This window comes from Pseudopodoces humilis, chromosome 1 (genome assembly GCF_049639895.1).
Source record: "Pseudopodoces humilis isolate 2021_Gansu_Grassland_sample_001 chromosome 1, ASM4963989v1, whole genome shotgun sequence".
Taxonomy (NCBI): Eukaryota; Metazoa; Chordata; class Aves; order Passeriformes; family Paridae; genus Pseudopodoces; species Pseudopodoces humilis.
This window is the reverse complement of record NC_142200.1, coordinates 10,534,580-10,555,997: the sequence shown is the minus strand read 5'-3', so window position 1 is coordinate 10,555,997 and position 21,418 is coordinate 10,534,580. Positions and strand designations below refer to the sequence as shown.

Below are 21,418 nucleotides of genomic sequence, written 5' to 3'. Positions count from 1 at the left end.
AGAAAATCAGAAAATGTTGTTTTGCTGCATTCAAAACATTCTGTGATGACTTGGTTTTTACTAGATTTGATTTTGATTATATTAGTATTACCATGTAAGCATTAAACAATTTTATTTGTTTTGACCTTGCTCAGAAAGCCCACAATTCTAATAAAACAGGAAATATTCATATACAGGTCAGGAGAATCCTAACTGGTTTTCTTTTTAAGAGTTGCTTGTAAGGAGGAGAAACATTTTTATCTACCAGATATGACATTTAATTTGACAATATTAAATGCACCAATCTTATATAAAAATTAAATGTAAAAATATTGCTTTTTAACACAACATTTTTGATCATGCAGAAGTATTATCCATCTGTTGTGGAGCTCTTTAAAATATTTAAGAAGAAGTCTTCCCATGAGATGAAGGGTAGTAATGACAAATTATCTCAGTCTCAATGTGAGTACAGCCTTAGTTCAGGAGAATTTAGGTTCCAAAATGCAATTTTCAGTAGCTGAACTCTGATCAACTCCTGTTGATGTCCTGAAATGTCCTGAATCTGCATTTTCAGAACAAAGAAGATACCTTTGCTTCATCTTGTAAGGAATATTCCAAGAGCATTATTCAACTGAGGTGTTACCATTTCCACGGTGAATTTTGGCGGCCCACTGGTGTCATTATTATGGCAGGAGATTTGGCAGGTGATTTACATATATATCTGATGGTTACAGTGAAAAAAAAACCATGAAAATGAGGCCTGAAATTTGGAAAATGTGTAATGGTGTGTGGGTGGGTTGTAGTAAGTCCTGAATATGCAGGATTTACAGATCAGAACTGCCTGTTACACACTATTATCAAATACGCTGCAGAGGAGTTTGTCTGCACAGACTGATGGAAAGAATAAATGGGGATGTGTGACTGGTAAAAGGTGTTTGTTTATCTGCAGAATTTGCTCCTTATAGATAAGTTAAGAGAAAAAGAAAAATGCTAAATGCCATCCAGGAGGAGTCTTCTCTGGGAGATGTGCACCAGGGTATCATCAGAGCTACAGTCCAGAACAGGCAAGTCAGGAGTTCTTTGAAGGACTCACTTCAAGCACAGGAGTTAGTGAGGACATGAGTCAGATTCCACGTTCCAAATTCTGTTGGAAAATAAAGTGCAGGACAGTGTGCTTCCTGTCACACACATTATACAAAATAAGTAGGTGTATCCTGGTCTTCTTTGAGCTCTGCAAAAGAACATGAAAGTCATGGTGGAAAGTACATTATGAGATCAAAAGAGTACTTGCTGCTCTTAGTTCACTAAAATTATACTTTTGATGGGTGCTTTTCTTGTCAATCTCTTCACACAGACTGGCACAGACTATAAAACTATGAATGGAGACATAACGACTTTAGGGCTAGAGATGTTTGTGAATATTGGGGGAAATCCATTTAGTTTTGGTTAAATTTACTTAAAATAGAGAAAAAGAAATGCAGTGCTCTGTAGTGCCAGATCAGTCTTTCACAGGCCAATCTAAGCTTGCATTCCAGGGGAATCCTCCAAGACTGGACATAAACAATGTCTGCCACCTTGCTATCAAGTCACTTTTTCTGTGTCTGGTGGAGGCCACAGCATGTCTTGTTGCCAGCCAAAACACTGGTTAAGGCTTATTAATGTGTTTATGTTGATTGTTGATGTCCTTCTAATTTGTCCTCTGTGAAAATTAGTCTAAGACCTGTAAAATCTGATCTCTTTGAGGGAAGGTTGCAACAAAACCACCATTCAGCTACTCATGTGAAAAGCTCAAATAAATGTGGTGATCTGGATTTCCTTATGTAAGGTATTATGTATACTAAATAAACTGGTGTCTTGTGGGTAAAATGTATTTTGTAACTCTGCATTAGCTTCATGCTTTATAAAAGAGTTTGAGAATGAGTAAAAGCAGGAGAACTCCATAGCCCTTTTAATCTTTATTAAAAAAATCCACTCTTAAATTTAAACTCTGTCTCTTGATCCTCATTCTAAACCATCTTCTTGTTCTGCTTTTAAAATTTCTTGCTCCCTTTAATAGTGGAAAACAATTGTTTTGAAAACTTGTAAGGAAATTCTCTTTAAAATTAAAATCTATCTGGAATCACTACTGAATAGACACTCTTATAAGGGCTGGACTGCAGAAACATTTCAAAGGAACTAGCATTTTAGACCAACTTTTATTTTGACTTTTGTACTACAGACTGTTAAGGAACTTCAATTTAATACCATGATGGACAAGAGCTACATAAATTTTCTTTAAACCTAAATAGGTAATAAAAATATTAATGAAAAATATACTGTTGGTACTGTCAGAAAATAGAAATGGAATAAAAACTAAAGATAAATAGCTCATTAAATGTGAGTATGGTAAGAAATTTAAAATCCCACAGCTTTCTTAAAGATGAGGTTAATGGCAAGGCTGGATCCAAACACCAATGCAGGGGAGGAGCCTGGCACACTGAAGTGTTTCAAAATCATTTAAAACTGGAAAATCTATCCTTCAGCAATTTTTTTGGCTGTGTTTCTCCACTCATCACCTGCATGACAGTGACTGTCCCTGGATTGTCTCTGAGCAGAGATAACACATTCTGAAATCTGTTCCAGCTTCTCACCACAGTTCCTACGACCTTTCAAAAGGGATCAAGAAGGTTCTGCTGTGTCGGCAGCATTTTCTCTTACTTACCTGGATTAGATCATTCAGTCTACATGATGACACCCAAAAGTGCTACTTTCTCTGGGCCTTAGAGAGGTGATAATTTAACTATCTTATTGTTTTATTAAGACCTCAGCCCAGAGGACCAGGAACACTTCAAAGCTGAATGCTGCTAGACTGTTTTGGCATCTGAAATTATTACTAGGATCTGCTTCTTCTCTCCACTATATGTTTCTTTCATCTTCAACGAGATCCTCTTTGTTCTGGTTATAAAAGCCCAAATTATAAATCTCAGTGGCTCTTTGATAAACTCTAATAGAACAACATGCCAGTAGTATGACTGAAAAACAGAACAGAGTGGTTAAAAACCTGCTTCAGCTATTTCATTTGCCTCCATGAATGTGAGGCAAATATTTAAAAAGTACACTTTAATAATTTATTCTTATTGTTTGTTTTCCTGAAAGTTTCACAAAGTAAAAGGCTTTCATTCATAGCACATTTATTAGGGAAGGCTTGAAACCTTGTGCAACCTACCTGGCATGTGATTGGCTATTTGCCTTTTGTCTAAAAAATCATCCTGCCACTTTTTCTACGAAATCATAACTTGTCATCAATCTGACACAAAATTTGAGCTGATCACTCCCATTTAGACTGCTCTAATCTCCAAACTGCAGGAGCACATGCAGTCAGAACGGATTTGGGCATCACACAGAGTTCTCATCTCAGGTGAAGAAGGGCGAAGACAGTGAGGCAGGACAGCAAAAGTACTGAATGGTGCAGCTGAGGTCTCAATCAGGCAAAGAAATAAAGTTGATGAAATCTCTTGGGATTCTGATTGCTCTTTTTCTGGAACAAAGTTTTCAACATTTTGCAGGAAACTTGCTACATTTCCCTAACATGCTTTCTGTAATAGATGTTCATGACTATATGGAATGACATGCAGATCAGTGCAGGGATGTAACAATGTATGTGGAGATTAGGATCATCACGTTGCTGATAGTAGAGACTGAGGAGGGACAGGAAATCTGCTATCTCCTTTTTTTTAATGAAATCACTTTTGATAATTATGTTTATAGCCTTATTGGGCCTCCCAGGGGGATTACAAAGACTAGAAGAGAGAATAAAAATGGTTTCTAACATTTCTTATGCTCTGTGTTCAGATGTTTCAAGATTAAAAGGGTCTGGAGTTTTTATTGTTCACAGTGGACACAGATATCTGAGGTAGCCTCCAGCATTAATAGACCCAGTTTCCTCCACAAATTGCTCACAACTTCCACAGATAACAGAATGGATGCACTATTATTCTAACTTTGCATATGGGTGTCTAAGGCAGTTTGTAATTACATAACCTTCCAAAGTAGTTCTGTGACAAAGAAAGTTGAAAACCCCAGTCACAAGAATTTTATTAGTAGGATAATAACAGAGATGTGCAAATACACTCCAAAATCCCTTCATTGATTCATAACTTGACTTAAAACTTTCTGAATTTCAAGAACATTTATTGTAAAAGCAACTGAAAAGTAGCCATCTTTTTAAGAAAAAAACCTGGTCCTCAGGAACCCTTGGATTTCAAATTCCAGCCCTGATTTGCAAATCCTACTTCTTTCCTCTCTTCTAGACTTTCATTTACACTTCGTATTTGCCTCACAGCAATTTCAAGGCTGGGAGGAGGGGGAAATGTCATAGAAGTTATTCATGCTAATATGCTTTCTGCCATATGTTTAAGAAAAATCTCCTATGCAGTGTTCTCTGTGGAACATTCTTCCTGAATACTTTGCAGTGGATTTTTAAAATACATATATGGTGCTAAAGTAAGTCTAGTCCTGCTAGCAGCTCTGGGGAAATAGATAGTTTCTTCCTACAGGAATACATTGACAATCTTGAAAGTTTTTCACTGTCTAATGACACACCTCAATGCTGAGACCATGGAAAACTTTATTGTATGTTCATGATGAGTGGCCTGCCACACAAAGAAGGGCGACAAAGACAGTTTATGAGTCTATTAAAACTTCTTCCTTGATTTCCCCTCTGCTAAGACTGATGTCAGAATTTCTAAGCAGTTTGCAATGGTTCCAAAGTAAATCTCTTCAAGCTTTCAAGCACAGCAGCATTCAAGAGCTTGTCCAGCCCAGAATTTTTAAGCATATCTACCTATGCTGGATTAGTTTGGGAGCTTTTCCAAAACTGGCAGTCTCTGTAAAAATCCTTTACAGATATATTTCTAATCAGCCTCTTCCTACCAAATGTAGAATAAATCCTGAACATCTGTCAGTTTTATCAGTACTCCTGACTGAATCATGACAATATTTGTCTCTTGATACTCAAAAAATTCCAACCCCTGTCACAGTGAGTGTTAAACACAAAAACTCCCATCCATAGTCCATTCCAGTGAAAGGAAAGGGAGTAACAAAATAAAAGTAGGAATGAGAAGATAACTTGGGTTTAATTGTCATAATTCCTTCAATACTTTTAAACATATTTGGTATCTATGACAGCTTCTATGCAATGCTTCATGGTTGATACTATTTATCTCTCTCGCTCTTTTCCAGTTTTATGTGTATTAAGTCACATGTCCCCATTTGATGTCTTAAATACGGGGTTTCTGGGCGTATGGACAAGAGTTAATTTGTTAATTTGTTGCCCTTACACCATTTTCCCTAAAATGTACTGAGCCTTGGCTGCTAACTGCTGTCTGAAGGTGATAGGAGGTGTACTGTAGAGAGTGCTTTAGAAAGACCCATTTTTTATATTTTTCTTTCAGGTTATATCTCATGATTGCAAAGTAGCCGTAGCCAGGTTAGTGTTAATTTTTTTAAAATCAGAGTAGTTCGTTATTGTACTGATTTCCAGCCTTCAAAGTAAAATAATTTAAAATTAGCTTAGCCAGCTGTATTGGGGTTTTGTGGCCAGGTTTTGGTAGTGGGGGGATACAGGGGTGGCTTCTGTGAGAACCTTCCAGAAACTTCCCCCATGTCTGACAGAACCAATCCCTGGTGGCTCCAAGGTGGACATGTGGCTGGTAAAGGCTGGGCAAGTTAGAAATGATGGAAATACATCTGTGATAATATAATTTAAAAGAAACTTATAAAAGAAAAGTTCTTGTACAGCTGCAGTTGTGACCAGGGAGGAGCAAAGCGAGATACCCAGGTCAGTGCAGAAGGAGGGGGAGGAGATGCCACAAGCACCAGAGCTGGGTTTCCTCTGCAGGCTCTGGTGAAAGCCATGTTGAAGACCAAGGTGAGGCAGCTGTGCCCCTGCAGCACCTGGAGGTCCATGGTATGGAGAGATCCAGCTGCAGCCCATGGAGGAGACCCACAGCAGAGCAGAACCCAACCTGGAGCAGCCTGTCCTTGAGGGTTGGTACCCCATGGAAGAGTGACCCACACTGCAGCAGTCTGGGGAGGATTGCTGCCCAGGACATGGACTCACATTGCAGCAGTTCACAGAGAACTGCTGCTGGTGAGATGGACTCACACTGGAGAAGTTCATGGAGAGCTATTTCCCATGGGATGGACCCCGTGGCAGAGCAGGGGAAGGACTCCTCTCCCTGAGCAGTGGGAGAAATTATGGATGATAAATGGACCACAACCCCCATTCCCTGCCCCCTTGTGCTAAGAGGTACAGCTGGGAAGGAGCAAAGGGGTGGGTGGGAGGTGTTTTATTTTACTTCTCATTATCTTGCTCTGATTTTGTTAGCAATAAATTCATTAATATCTTTAATTCAAATCTGTTTTGTCCATGACTAATGACTATTTGCCCATGAGTATTTGATGAGTGATCTCTCCTGGTCCTTATCTCAACCTTATCTCAATGAACTCTTATATTTTCTCTCTTCTGTGCAGCTGTAGAGGGGAGTGTCAGAGAGGCTTTGGTGAGTGCCTGGCATCCAGCCAGGGGCAAGCTACCTCACCAGTAAATCATGGCTATCAATTTAATTCTTATCAAATCTGGAGCTAAGGTTAAGGTTAGTATTAGTGATCAGAAAGTGAGGAAGAGATACAAATTTTGTTGTACTGTTTCCAGACTAGAGAAATAAAGCAAGTGTACTAACCAAGTGGCTCCAGTTTTCTCTCCAATTTGACAGTAAGGCTGAAAAGTAAGCAGTGAATAGTTAAAATTCATGAGCATGAAAATATTTTTTAAATGTATAGTGGACTGTACATAGAAGAAAATAAAAACAGTTCTGCTTTTACATGAGAGTTAATATTGTTATAATCCTCTATCTTCAGGGCTTGCCTGTCAGCTTTTAATGTCACCTTTAACAGTCATCTTTGACTGTGCTATGGGTTGGTTTAAGTTCGAGATAATAATGGAGATGTAAGAATCCTTACATTTGGTGTAAACCACTAATGTAAAACAAAGGTTTGAATTGTATAGGTGAAAGTTTTTTTCTTTTTGTCTCAGGTCTGGTTTCCTCTTGTTTCAGGTCTGGTTACCATGAGCAGAGCTTGGGCTAGAGTTATTTTCAGTAAGCTTTAGGGGTGGTCTATCTTTAGGGATTTCTTAGATGAACAAATGAAAATGACAGGATTTTTGAAAGGGACCTTAGTTACTTCTTTTAGTCTCTGCAGCTGATGAAACAGAGTTACAGAGCAGAATATGTGAGAGGGAAGAAAATAATTGTCTTATTTATGATAAAGAAATGAAAATGGAATTTTAAGATCATTGTACCAATAATTTCCACTTTTATTTTATGCATGACCATCTGTTATAATACTACTAAAACTCATTTTAACCATAGGCATTAAAAAAAAAAAAGAGGGCAGGAAGAGGTTTATGTTTTATATTATTTTTAAGATATTGCCAGAATAAAATTAATGCTGAGCAGTGGTTATCTTTGTTATTTCGAGAAGAGTTTGACAACCATGAGTAGAGCAAGGTTAGACTAAAGGATGTAATTAATGTTAAGTACATGAGAGAAAGAAATAATGAGAAACAGCTTCCTCCATTTTTATCTCAGATCAGAAGAGTTGTGATGCTTTTACACATGTCCTTATAAAGGACTAAGAGCTCACACAAGTTTTCAGGCAAGATTTTTTCTCCTTCCCATACTCATTATGCTTAAATTGCAACTAATTATATCTTCTAATACCCATCCACAGGTCTCTAAAAAGAAATGACTTTGTAGCTCTTGATTTTTGAACTAAAGTTCATGGGACTCTCACAGGCTTGAAAGAGTCCTGGAGCAAGCTGAAATTACAACTAATTCTTTAACTTCTCTTATGAACATGATTATGATTCCTACAAGGAACACTAGGATGCTCCTTGAGATACTTTTTAAGGACAGCTGTGACATAAACTTTGGGAAGATGACAGACACTCTCACTGGGGGAAATGACATTAAGTGTGGGATTCAATGTACATTAAGACACCTGTGTTTGGGTATCTGAAGGGTTAAATTTAGTTTTGTGTGCATGCTGTCTGAGCTCTTGCTATGGTCGGTGGAGGTATGAGGAGTCTGGTTGGTGGAGTCCTACAGGTGTTTGCACCAACATGTGCTTCATTAGAATGAACAAAATCACTCCAGAGGCACCACTTACTGGAAAAACTAATGGCTCAGATAATTTTCCTAACAATAGAAATTGCACATCATTGGAGATGTGTTTAAAAAAAGACTGTATGGGGCCAGTGCCATGGTATAGTTGATGAGGAGGTGTAAGGTCATAGGCTGGACTTGAGGATCTCAGACGTCTTTTCCAGCCTAGTTCATTCTGTGATTCAGTGTGATTCTGTGATTCTGTGAGATAAAGGAAGGCATTTTGTTTGCCAGAAGCCGCAGGTCCCACAGACTCGGTGCTAAATCTGCCCATCTCACCTGTAGCACTTGGCTACTCCTGAGCATTAAAAATGGCATCAGATGCCTCTATTTAGGGAGTTAGAGTTCAGTTTAGCTCTGAATTGATTAGACATGGAGACTGGACAGTCATATTCAGGCACCTGCATTTAAGTGTCCTAATTTGGTACTTAGACTCACACAAAGGGGAGTTGTTTGCACAGACAGAAGTTCTGGAGTGCTGTTCAGGGGTTTAGTTACCTGACCTCCAGCTACTGCACTCTACACACCCAGTTTCATCTTTATCACATGAGAAAGACCTGCAGATACTTGTGTAGGAGACAACTCAAGTATGACATAACACCTGACAGTTTCTGATGCTCATCTTCAAGATAAATCTCTTAGGATTTTTCTGTCTTGACACAAAGGTTTCTCTGTTCTAAAACAGAGAAGTTCTAGAATTATGGTGCTCATTCAGAGTATATTTGGATAATTTAAAGGTATAAAAAAACATTACATGGTTGTAATAATTATACCTCCCAAAAGTATTGCACTATAGGAAATCCAGTATTGTTAACATTCTAAAGAAATTCAAATGTATATGCTATGAAAATACACAAATAGGGCATCTACACTTTCATGCTTTTGTCTTGTTTTCAGTAACATTTTCAAAGTTTTCAATCAGCTGGCAAAAAGATAAGTTTTGTGAAATAGATGAAAGCATCCCTAAAAAATCATAAAATAATGGAGAAATTTTGATTGCAAGAGACCTCAGGAGGTTATTTACTACAACCCTGCACTCAAAGAAGGACTGACTTCTAAAAAGAAAGGGGGATTTAAAATGTGGTAAGTGGGTTCAGGAACATGTCAGAGGACCCAGCAGGGACCATGAGGTGTTTTCTCAGGACCAAAAAGTGCAGTCTTTTCTCTTGGGTGAGGGCAAGAAGCCAAAGAGGTAGCTCAAATAATAGATGAACAAGTAGAGGGCCCATGTTTGCAGAGACAAAGCCTGCCTCTTTGGAGCTTTGGAGACTTTTTTTGAATTAATTAGAAAAATAGTTGACCCTTAAAGAGTGCTCTTTCAGGACTAGGCATCTTGGGAGTAGCTGGGATATTTAAGGTTGCAATTAACAGTTTGATCTTAATGATAATTTTTAATATCATAAATCTGATTGTAAATTTTTAGTATCCCCGTGGCCTGAACTACCATAAAAATTGTGTGAGAGGATTCTTAGCTGTATTTTTTTCCTGGACAAGAGGGTATTATGGCTTCATAATAATAATAATAAGATGGAATCAAAAAATTTATTTGGTGTTCTAATGTTTTTCAATTTTATTTGCTTGAGCCTCTTGATATGGAAATAACAGATTAATGTTAACATAAACTCTCCAAGAGATTAATGCAGCAAAACACACCCACCCAAAGCCACATTAAGGTTATTTTTAGAGATAATTTTTCTTTTAGCTGCCACCATGCTAGAATGTATACATCTGTGCAGAATTGCAAGACTTTGTGGTGATTGTCTTCTGTAATGTCTATTTCTATGTTCCTCTGGCAGAACAGGAATAAAAACAATAGGTAAACCTCTTTGATTATCTTCTTTTCAATATGGTCATGAAGGAGAAATAGAAATATCTTCATAGAAGAGAAAAATACTTAAATTTCCTCTGACTTATTGTGTATCTGTTTTAAATAGTTATCAATCTGGAAATCATTGAAATGAAACATTTGAAAAGCAGTTGCTTGTGCCTTATCCCACTTTATCAAAATGTTAATTTGCTGTTCTAAACTAATGTTTGCATTTTAATCTTTCATACAGTTAAGACATCAACATTTTTTATACCAAGTGTAGGTCAAAATTATTTTTTATTATCAAAAGATTAATCACCCATAGAAATTTTTCAGCAGTCACATAAAAACAAATAAATACACATAATGCCACCCTTACTTTAATAAACCAAAGAAGACTAGTTTTGGAGTAAAATATGATTCTGTTCAAACAGGAGTACTATAGCTCTGGCTCTAGTATCTGATAAATGGTCATCATCAGTATTGTGATCTAACATTAATGAGCTCTTCTGGATCTGCATTTGACATGGATACACTTAGGGCAAAAGAAGACTTGGGGGCTGTAAAAAACCTAATCAATATGGGCTTGTGTTATGCAAGCAGAGGATGTGTGAGCTTTCAGGTATGTGACAATATTTCTATAAAGTCTTAGCTCAATATAGTCTGTAACTGCCACACCAATTACAAGCCATTAAAACACATGGAATTGCAATCTTGATGGAGAGAAACCTGAAATTATGACCACCCAAGATCTCTTCAGTACTCAGCTAAAGGTCTCTGTCCATTTTAATGTGGCATAATACTTTACTGCTGGCACCATGATATGATTTTGGTGGTGTTTTCTGTGAAGATTGAAGACAACAGTAGTTAAGCTTTCCTCCCTGGGTTAGGATAAAGTGAATTGGTGAAAGCAGTCTAAAAACTTGGACTTTTGCTAGCTGGCCTGGTCTCTAAAGAAAACAACACTGCACTCCTTTGGACTGAGATCTCAAACTGAGTTTAGATAATCTTCAGATATTTTTCAAAAGATAATAATGGTTTATGCCCAAATGCAGAAAAGTGAGCGTTTTTTCTAGCTTTCAGAGTCCCTTATCTTCTTTTGTGCTTTCTATAAACTTTTGAAGTAAGCAGTATCTGAGAATATTTAATTTATATAGATTACCTCCTGAGTTCTATCACACCAAAATCTGTAGCAGTGTTCCCTAAACAAATCCTAGAAATCTGAACAGGACACACAGATAAGCCATGACTTATACCAGAGGCAGCTTTCTGCAGCAGCACCCAAAGGCCAGTGGTATCTAAATTTACACAGAGACTCTGGACACCTCTGTATAATTATCTGAATCATACACTTAATGACTTACATTCCCTCTTATTCTATTTCTTTGCTAACAAACATTTTGCAATGAAGACCAAAAAGAGGTTTTGGAGTTTTCCTGCTGATTAGTCTTTGACCAGCCTTTTCTTTCCCACAGCATTGTGCAAAATTTTTATAAAGTTATAACTTTTCATGATCTTTCAGCATCAAAGTTTTCTGGAAGGACTAGAAGAAGAATAATTTTCAAAATACTTTGTTTTTTGCAGGACCTGGATTTCAACTCACTCTGAGTCAGCCTTACTTTGTAAGGAAATAGGATAGCTAGCAATGTTACTCTGATTCAGTATCTTGTCTGATCTTGAATTATTCTGCAGCTCACACAACAACAGCTGCTGTGGAAATCAAATACAATCAGGCTTTTTCAGAAGTTAGATGAGATTCGTAACTGTCCATGCCATGCAACAATACATTCATCTTGGCTCCAGCCTGCTCAGCCAAAATAACACAGTGCTTTGGAGCATGTCAATACAGCTGTGCTCCAGTGTATGCTAATAGCTCTTCCTCCCACTCTTCTCCTTCTCCTTCCCTTGGCACAGAGCTGCAGTCGTAGGAGGGCAAGGAGCAGAGGTGAAAAAACTTAAATGAGCCAAAGCTAATGTGCTTCAGAGCTTCTGCTTCCCTTCAGATTTGCTGAAGGAAAGAAGTGCCATGAAAAAGAAATGCAAGCAGTGAAAGCACAATAGCAGAGGAGATGAGAGTAGGAACGATCTCAAGGAAGCTGGAATCAGGGAGCTCTAAAAGGGCTACACACACCCAGGTTAAAGTATTCTGTAAAGAAAAAAAAAAAGGGCCACTGAGTGGTGCAGGACAGCCATGAACTCCAATACTGAATCACTGGGTAGGCTGGGGCATCTTTCTTGAAATTCTCCTCTTAGCTACCACTTTGTTATTGATCAAGTTTAATACAACCTTACGGGGCAATGCTTCACGGAGCCAAAGCACAGGCCTGGGAGCAGGGGACATGGCCTGTTAAGGCAGGATAGATGGCTGTATAGTCACAGAAAACCCCAGTAAAACCATTGATAATCATAAATTCCAATCAGGATAAGAGCAACCATTTCTAAGCTGGGCTATTCTGGTTAGGGTAAACTCCATCACTGAAGTCATGTTAATTTGGTTACTTAGTGAGATCACTTCTACACTGTACTTCTGCAACATGGAGTCTAAGGTTTTCCCTGCTCTTAGGTATAAAGCAGGACTGTAGGCACAGAGTTAAGAGCACCTAAATGTTGATCATAGAATAACAGAATCACAGAGCATGCTGAGTTGGAAGGAACCCACAAAGACCACAGCTCCTGACCCTGCACAGTACCATCCCCAAGACTCACACAACGTGTCTGTGAGTGTTCCCTTGATCAGCTGGGTGGGTTACCCTGTCATAAAAGGAAATCAGGTTTGATTTTCAGGTTGATGTGCAGGATTCTACATGTGCTGCCAGTGCCTGAGCTTCCATTACAAGCAGTGGAGCACTAGAGTGGGATTCAGCTTTTTAAACTCAGCTCTGTCATTTGCAAGAGTTGTTACAGGGTGTCCCATTCACTGACACAGGGCTGTCACAACTGTAGAGGACTGGAAGCTATGGCAAAAGATTTAAGGAAGAGCTGTCCACTTTGAGAGAACAGCTGGAAGCCAGGTGGCATATCCTGATGGCATTGGGTGTCTGTATTTAGTCAACTGAATCAAGCATTCCTCCCAGTGACTGGTGACACCAGTGGAGCTCACTTCTCAGCAGGCATCTGCTTCAGAGAGGTATCTGTGGGTTCTCATGAACAGAAAGCTTTGGGGCTTGAATCACTTGGCTACATATTGATTTCTGGTGCCATTTTTGAGGCCCTAACAATATTTCTCCAGAAGATTAAGGCCATATTTCTGCCCCGACTTCTTTCTGCCCAGATATCTTTCTTTCTGATTATCTGTGTGTGTAACAATTGTCTATGTGTTATACCTGCTGAGGAAAGATAAGCATTATATAAGGTCAACCTGGCAGAGTTGTGATTATATCTGACTCTTTTTTGATGGTGGCCATAATAGCTTTTGACAGAGGTTCAGCATCTAAGCTGATAGAAGAGATAACTCTCTTTTGTTTGATTATATTTATGTAGGTATAAATATGTAGAGGAATTTGATTTTTTTCCTAAATCATGAAGTTCAAAGAGAATCCCCTTTAATGTGCTCTAAAATGGGAATATATATTTTCTTCCTATTTCTCAAGTAAAAAAATTTGCAAATATTCTGATTCAAAGCTTTCACATGTGATCTGCTTTAGTAATTGGGATGGTTCTGGTTGCCATAAATATTTAGAGATAAATCAGCTGCAGATATTACCCCTTAAGGGAAAAAGATCATTGGCACTAATTCTATTTACTTATCCAAAATAAGCCCATTGGTGTAGATTCAACAATCTTACCCTCTGCTTTGAAACATCTCCAAGTTATTTTACTTATCTTCTTCCTTTCCTATGGGTTTTGGCTTATGTTGACATGGATGTAGCCACCTGTAAAAAGGAATTCAGTACTCAGAATCCTGTGACAGCTTTCTCTCCCTATTAATTTCAGTGTTGATCTGGGTGGTCTGGAAGAGAAGAAATAAAGAAAATAAAAGGTATGCTGCATTTATTTTATGACATTTCAAGGAAAAGTATCAGAGTAGTAAAGAGAGCAAAGATTGTGTGTGCTTATCAGACCCATGATCTGCACTCTCATCCCCATTCTCTATCCCTTTCTTTGCTCACATGCCCATGAATATGGGTTAGGATGTCTCTTCCCTTCACAGCTATTAGAAAACCTACTGGTGGGACACACTCACAAGGGATAGGAGATATGGATTTGAATGACTTCAGGATGAAGATGTGATTCAAAAGGGGAATAATCCAAATAAACACTTTGGGATCCCATTCTAAAAAAATTCTTCCTGTAATCCTTTCTCTATTCTGGTTACGTTTTTCAGTGAAAGTGGCTGAAGTTACAGGACTTCATACTGAGATCAAGAAGGAGGGTAGGAAGACCTTGTGGATTTTGCAAGAGCTCCTACAGATTGATGAGGTGTGTTAACAGTACTAACACTTTCTGTGCCATTGGGATGCTGTGCAAGATAGAAGAAGGTACTGATTTTCTGTCTTGGTGAAATATGAGTCCCAGGAAAAAAAAACCTTGGTATTTTAAATTTTGATCAAGTTTTCCAGAGGTAGATACCTAAACACCATCTAAGTTGGCCTCCATGTGCCCATGGTTTTCTGCTTTGTTTACTTTATATTTCTGGCTGCCTAATTTGAGTTATTTTCAGTTATATTTAGATATTTTTCAAAACTCACAGAAGTCCTTGATAACTTTTGACTTAAATTCTTTTATCATTTCTTACAGATTTTTCAAGCAGGTTGAATATCTAATTTTGGAATGTTTCATTAAACCTCAATAGCTTAAAGTTTCTAAGAAATTCAGATGTTTTAAAACATCTTAGTATATGAACCAATAAAGGTCTTCTGTAATATTGACTTCTGGTGATTCTCAATGACCCAATATTAGGAAAAGAAAAAATAAAGTCGGTCTTTCTCAACTATCTATGCTACAAGCTCAATAAACATAGGGTTTGTAAAATAAATCTGGGATGTTAATCAAAGATCTGTACACATCCCCATCTGTTATGATAGTAAAACCCCTGCTGCTAACAGTATACAGAGAAATACAATTACTTCTCTTATACCTAGAAACGATAACAAACACTACTGGATACGAAAAACAAATAAAAGGACAAGCCAGACATCAACAAATTATTAATCTATGCAGATAACTTTCTGTTTACAATTAAAAATCTGGCATTTGAAGCACAAATGTCACCCAACCTATCAGATTCTAGAACAGCTTCACATTATAAATTCTATCAGTCTAATCAGATGTCTGTTTTCTGACATTACTCAAGAACTTACCAGGTCTTTGGGATCAGAATTGGAAAGACAAACACAATTTATATTCTGATCAAACTGGCCTATATGACATCATCAAAGATAAGATGAAATTTGCCATCTCATGCCTCTTGGCTGAGCTAGTACTGTGAAAATCATTAGCATTTGACAAGTTTGTTTTATTTTATTGTTATTTTTGCAGAGGAAGAAAGTGAGGGAAAGAGGGCAGTTGAACACTTTCAGATGACCAAGCTATAACCTAGAGAAAATTATTCAGAAGGTACAGTAAAAAAATTGATGTTTAATCCTCCTGAAAAATCTACAGAAATAGATGAGTATCACACCTGAGATTGTCAGCTAAGATGCAGCAACACCTAAAGCTATAAGAAACAGGGTTGGGGTGTGAAAATTATTAAACATCTCTGGTTCTGAGGTCTGCAAGGACCATATACGAAGTTCTATTAAGATAGAGCTGGATGGTTCATAAATCATCCTGTGATACTGGAAAAAGGAAAGGAGACTGAAAGCTGGCATAATCTTCTGATGGTTTTAAAGACTAAATTCAATAGCATCTCTTCTGACAAAGGACAGTCTTACGGAGTGACCAGATTTCTGAAATTGAGCATTCAACCTGCTTGAAAATTACTAAGACTTAATAAAATAATTTAACTTATCTGCTCTGATATTTTTCAAAATTTGTGCAGAAGATGAGAGATGTCGGCATGGACCAAGCTAGACTCGAGGCCAACAGTTCAATTGGTGTCATATGCAGTACAAATGAGATGGAGCCCTTACTTTGTATGAGAAGAAGAAGAAAAAAAATATGAAGGAAAAAGGATTCTTGTCAGTTAATTAACATTTCGTAAAGCCCAAAAAGTTTTTAATTGGAACATTTATTTATTTCTTTACAGAATATGGGTAGTTTAATGTTAATTTTGACACTAAGATTTTGTTGATTTGTTTTTAACTTTCTGATATAGTCATTCATTCAGATCACTTGAAATCCAAGCATTTTGCTTTATATATGTTTGAAATGACTGTGGCACAAGAGGTGTGAATAGCAAAAAAAATCCAAATAAATAATTTGTTTAGGAAAATAGCCATATTTCTATATCACTAAACATTTAAAAATGTAGTATGCGTTCCCTAGGCTTAAAACCTAAGTTTTTTTCACAATATATTGAGGTAATTATTTTCCCTTCAATTTATAGCAGCTCTATTGACTTCAGTAAATTGCTCTTGGTTTGTACCAAAGTAACAGAGCAAAATTTGACCAAGGGTTTTCAACATTTCTTTTAAATATAAATTTATAATAAAGCACAAAAGCTTCTTAATTATAAATTATTTTGTTTCTAGACATTCTGGCCCTGATGAGCTGTTAAAGTTTGATTTACTCTGCTGATCCATGACCTCTTTCTCCGACAACTCATTCTTTATGATAATATATTTATATTACAGAGGCACATGGAGACTTCTGAGCTGACCAGGGCTTTGTTGTGCTGTTAGGCATTATCCAAACATACACTAAAAAAAATCACCTTATTCCGAAGAGTTCATTATTTATGTAGCAGGCAGGTTTTTTCAGAGAGCTGAGTGAAATGGAGGACTAAGCTTTTTAATGTTGGATGGCAGTTTTGTGGAAGATGTATTTATAACACCTGTATTACATAGGCTTTGATATCAGTGTCCCACTTGGATATCCTTGGCTTTTATGTTAGTAAAAGAATGATGATTAAAAAATTTTGACCAAAGCTTTCCTGAGACAAAATGTTAAAATATTTGAGTCTTTGCCAGTTACAGCATGACAAAGACAAAGATTAAACCATTAATCACACACAGGCCTGTAAAAACTCTGTTTTGATCATGAGACAGTACTTGAAGTGATGATGTGCCAGTACTGTTATTTTGGCATGATAAAGTAATACAGAGTATCTGTTTCATACTTTCATCTTTTGAACTTCTCTTGAAAGGAAAGTGAAGAATGAGAGACTACAAAAAACATATAATGTAAACATGACTGTTTGACAAACCTCAGAAAGGAATAAAAGTTAAGTGTGGAAAGCCTGCTGAGGTTTCTTTCATTCTTTTCCTGCATGAGTCATGGAAAACTCTGTTGTTTCTCTTCCACTTACTTATTTATTGCTTGATGGTATTGAAATTAAAAACTTCCTTGGATGCTTGCCTTCTTAAATCCTTATTTTAAACATTAATATAAACAACTTTGCTTCTTGTCCACTGCAGTTTAAAACTTTAATAATTGTCTTGATTTTCCAATTAACAAACAATATTAATTATTTTAAGCAGGGAGGAAAAATAAAAGAAGGAGTGCTTTGAAGCATCAACCCCAGTGGTGATACAACCATGATCCCAGTGGTCAGCCAGCTGCTAACTCAGGTAGGGTCAACTGGAGCAGATTGCTCAAAGCTACAGCAGATATCAGGCAGTCCAGGTCTTGAGGAGGACTGCAAGGTTGTTCACAAATTATGAGAGAATTTCTGTCATCTCCCATCAAAATGCGGGATGTAAGAGAAGTCTGAAGGGGTGGGGTGTAGCTGCAGCATGGATGTCCTGTCTATATTGGCACATCTTGGTCTGCCATCCAACCAACTGCACAAACCAAATGTATCTGATGGTCTGGTTACTCCTAAAACTCACTGACTGTGAGGGGTGAGGCACTGGAACAGGCCAGAGAATTTGTGACTGCCCCATCCCAGGTGGTGTTCAAGGCTAGGCTGGAAGAAGCTTTGATCAGCCTGGTTTAGTGAAAAAACATTATTACAGGGAAAAGAAGAACTAGATGAACTTTAAGGTTCATCACAACCTAAATTATTCTATGTCTGAGATTAAATCTACACTACAGAGAGTGACAGATGCAAGCTCACTCAGCTCACCAAGGCCAGCGTGATCACATCATTGAAATATAAAACTCGGGTTAATATATGCTTTAACAGAAAAGGAGATAGGATTTAGATTGGATATTAGAAAAAATTCCATCACCAAAAGCATTGTAACTTTGGAACAGACTGCCCAGGGAAGTAGTGGAGTCACTGTCTCTGGAATTATTTTAAAGATATATAAACCATGCACTCAGGGACATGGTTTAGTCGTTGACTTCAAAGTGTTAAGTGAACCATTGGACTTGATAATCTTAAGGATCTTTTCCAGCATAGACAATCCTAGAATTCTTAAATTCTAGGGTGCATTAGCTGAGGCTTGGCTCCAGGTTGACAGCCAGTCTGGTATGTCTGGTGGCTCAGGTCTCCTGCTGCAGGCCAGGGCACGGGGCAGGCTCACGCTGGCTCCTAAGGAATCCTGTGGACATATCCCATGCTGCTGCTCTGTTGAGTGGGTACAGCCACCAGTAGTGCAGTCACTCCTGAGGGATTGGGATTTAAAAGGGCGTAGGCAGTGCTTGGCAGGCTGCAAGTTTGAGGTATTGGTTAATTAAATTCCTTGTAGATTTTCCCTTCATGATAATGCTAAATCCAGGGATAAGTTGTCCTGGCAACAGCTTTGGCTACTGTACTTTCCACCCTTGCTTTTAGGACTGTGATTAGAGGTACTTGAGTATGTAAATCACCATCTGAGGCTGGTGGATGTATTTATTTATTTCACAGAAAGTGGTGCCCATATGAATTGAAAATACAGTGCACTTTCACTTGTGTTTGAATAATAAAACAATATACTCACTCTTCAGAGCTCAGTCTTTAGCCAACAACATATATATTATTCATTGTTTCAAAATGTAATAAAGATACATACTTAATATCTGCTTTCCAATTAAACTTTATGAGTGGGGGTTGACTGTGGTTATATTTTTTGGCTGTGCTTTTTAATTTTCTTCTAATGCCTCCCTGGGAATTCAAGAGGCAGCTTCAAGCATAAACATGTTGAGTGTTAAAACAGTGCAGTGTATTTTATGGCCAAAATGTTATTACACAGATTTGTGGGGCTGTCAAATGTGGTGACTGAAAGTAGGCGTTGAACCCGCTACACTTGATTTCTTCAGTAAGCTTCAGTATTTGCAATTTCAGATAAAGCCAATGGAACCAGGGATAAGTTGCCTGGTCTTTTTTGTTTGAAGAATGGTGTCAGTTATTGAAAACTGTGGATTCTTGGTACTCCTACAGATCCAATCACTTCTTATTCTTATTCTTATTCTTATTCTTATTCTTATTCTTATTCTTATTCTTATTCTTATTCTTATTCTTATTCTTATTCTTATTCTTATTCTTATTCTTATTCTTATTCTTATTCTTATTCTTATTCTTATTCTTATTCTTATTCTTATTCTTCCTTTTCTTACTCTTACTCATTCCATGTTCACTTATGAGTCCTCAAGGATAAGTGAGATATATACCATAAGATTACATACTTTGCTTTAGGTGGTACTGTTTATATGTTTGGTTCTTTATAAAAATTATAATCTTAGTCTCAGGAACTTCTTCTAGGAGAGGGGTAACTAATGAAAATGGTTCCTCTTTGTAGGCATGTGCAGGTTTTTTAACTGATTTCATCCTGTTCTTCCCATGATTAGAATCCTGGAAGATGACACTTTGGAAAGTCTGTGAGTCTGTGTGGCTGAGGCCTTGGAGACAGAGGTCATCATCTGTTTTGGAGGGGACAGTCCCCTCCTGCCAACAGGCTGCTGGAGCAGGGCAGTAGCAATAGCAAATGACTGATTGGGATGTTTGTTATTTAGAAAATGCTACATGACAGCATTTATACTTTGCTTTAAATGACCCACATACTATTCTGTATACGATGGCTTGAGATGGAGCAGGGACTGTGTCTATAATTGGGTTTGTTTCATTGGTTTCTTTTTCCTGCCTGAAACCAGCAAAGATTTTCTCTATCCACAATACAAGTCAATCGCTGTACTGGAAAACAAGTTGGAAGAACAAATGCAGATATCACATGCTATGACTAAATGACTAAAGAGCTGCTGAATAAGGGAATAGAGGATGTATCAGTTTTGATATTACAAAACTCCAATAAGGACATTTACACGAGTCAACACAGGCTGAAGAGTCAGTGTGTCAACCTAGCATGCAGCATGGCTCAAGTGACAGGGGCTGTGAGATATCCAGATCTCCTGATGCCTGCACTTTGTGAAACTGGTGTGTTATGGAGGCACTTTCCTTTGGTCTGTCTAGCCAATGTCATTGGAAAGGGGATGCCTCTAAGAACTGCTCTCCTAAGGACTGTAACTTACATACCTAAATAATTTCCTGAAGGGATTTATTATTTTCCTGTGGATCCAGAAAAATGTAAGGAAATTTGCATCAAAACTCAGCCAATAAAGTTCTGTCATGCAAAACTCTCCTTTATAGCTCCTTCAGTCCAATCTGGAAAAGAAGAAAAGTAATAGAATGTAATTTTAGGTAGCCCTGCTATTTTCATGCCTCCAAGATGAAAACAGCAGAGGCTGTTGCTGAAGACACAGCTGGCTGTCTGAACTAGACAGGTGACATGAGGTGACATACCTGTGGCTGCCCAGTCTGCAACACAACTGAGTGTGTCCAAATGAAGGTCTCCAGCAGGCTAAAGAGAAAGATGGTCCTGTTAGCAACTCTGTGCCAAAAAGCATGGGAAAGTATTTTCAATGAACAAGTAAAGGGCTGTACACTTTCCAGAATGATGATAGGAAGTGGGAATCAAGAATTGGAAAGGCTTCTGGCTCTGGGATCTGTTGGTGATGATGGTCATGGACATTGGGAAATGGGTTAAAACCAAGAGAGAACGAGAAATTTCTAAAGAAGGGAAGCCAAAGTAAAGACAGAACATTCAGCAAATGAGCAGCTCACTTGGTAAGAGGGGTAGTTTTCTTGCTGTGGAAAACGTGAGGAGTTTAAGTAAACTTAAGTAAAATTTAAGTCTCTTACTAAGGAGACAGGAGAATCATAAAGTTTCAATCCTCAATACCAGAAAAGCAGCCAGATTTCTGGAGAAAGAGGATGCTACCAGAAGAGGTTAAATTAATAACAGAATGAATTAAAATGAAAACTAAGGATAATGTGAAAAGATCTTGAAAAGAAATGAAGCAAAATATCAAGAGTTGTGGAAAGCAGATATTTGATTAGCTTTACGCTGATAACTAGGAGATGGAGTGAAAAGTAGTAAAGGTTTGAAATTATTTCTGTGTAAGA

The 21,418-nt window shown here is 37.7% G+C and overlaps 1 long non-coding RNA gene across 1 annotated transcript in view; it reads right to left on the bottom strand.

Annotated features, from left to right (window-relative positions):
* Positions 1-362: 362 nt before the first annotated feature.
* The window catches only part of LOC148185011 (uncharacterized), a 28,319-nt gene continuing 7,263 nt past the window's right edge, over positions 363-21,418 (bottom strand). Inside the window, exons 2-6 of the long non-coding RNA XR_015774007.1 lie at positions 20,756-20,813; positions 20,489-20,617; positions 13,779-13,942; positions 6,702-6,739; positions 363-1,210 (exon numbers count right to left, since the gene is read on the bottom strand). This is a non-coding gene — a long non-coding RNA (uncharacterized LOC148185011). The remainder of the gene's footprint in view (positions 1,211-6,701; positions 6,740-13,778; positions 13,943-20,488; positions 20,618-20,755; positions 20,814-21,418) is intronic.